The 1,024-nt window shown below is 56.0% G+C and overlaps 1 long non-coding RNA gene across 1 annotated transcript in view; it reads right to left on the bottom strand.

Moving 5' to 3' along the window:
* LOC107307891 overlaps positions 1-1,010 on the bottom strand; it is a 3,782-nt gene extending 2,772 nt beyond the window's left edge. The window contains exons 1-2 of the long non-coding RNA XR_001552539.1: positions 976-1,010; positions 123-207 (exon numbers count right to left, since the gene is read on the bottom strand). This is a non-coding gene — a long non-coding RNA (uncharacterized LOC107307891). The remainder of the gene's footprint in view (positions 1-122; positions 208-975) is intronic.
* Between the last annotated feature and the right edge of the window lie 14 nt (positions 1,011-1,024).

Raw genomic sequence — 1,024 nt, 5'->3', positions numbered from 1 at the left:
ATCAGCCCCATATCAGCCCCACAGATCCATTTCAGCCCCATATCAGCCCCACATCAGCCCCATAGATCCATTGCAGCCCCATATCAGCCCCATATCAGCCCCATTCCCGCCCCATAGCTCACTTGTTGCCGATGGTGGTGGCCGAGTGCAGGCTGCGTGGCAGTGGGGCCACCCCACTGAGGCTGGGTTTGTTCCACGTCAGGGTCTCTGTATGGGGAGAAATGGTTCCATCACCCCACAGCACCACAAACCACCCCATAGCGCCCCACAGCACACAGAACGACCCCCAAGGCCCCATAAGGACCCCATAAGTACCCCATAACGATCCCATACCCCGTAATGACCCACATAAGGACCCCCATACCCCACAATAACCCCCATAGAACCCCATAGAACCCCATAAGGACCCCATAACGATCCCATACCCCATATAGACCCCCCTAATGACCCTATAAAGACCCTATATCCCATATAGACCCCCATAATGACCCCCCTAAGGACCCCATAATGACCCCATACGGACCCCGTAAGGATTCCATACCCCATAATGGCCCCCAAGACCCCCATAAGAACCCCCATAATGACCCCATACAGACCCCCATAATGACCCCATAAAACCCCATAATGACCCCATAGAACCCCATAAGGACCCCCATACCCCATAAGGACCCACCGATATCCAGTGTCCACAGGTCCCCCAGCCCCAATGGGGCCCCCAATACCCCACAGAACGCCATAGAACCCCATAGACCCCCATAAACCCCCCATACCCCATAACTACCCACCTATATCCAACGTCCACAGGTCCCCCAGCCCCAATGGGACCCCCAATACCCCACAGAACCCCATAGACCCCCATAAAGACCCCCTAATGACCCCATAGACCCCCATAACTACCCACCTATATCCAACGTCCATAGGTCCCCCAGCCCCAATGGGACCCCCAATACCCCATAGACCCCCATAACTACCCACCTATATCCAACGTCCATAGGTCCCCCAGCCCCAATGGCACCCCCAATAC

Source organism: Coturnix japonica, unplaced genomic scaffold (genome assembly GCF_001577835.2).
Source record: "Coturnix japonica isolate 7356 unplaced genomic scaffold, Coturnix japonica 2.1 chrUnrandom1521, whole genome shotgun sequence".
NCBI classification, from domain to species: domain Eukaryota; kingdom Metazoa; phylum Chordata; class Aves; order Galliformes; family Phasianidae; genus Coturnix; species Coturnix japonica.
This window is presented reverse-complemented; position numbering and strand designations above follow the sequence as displayed.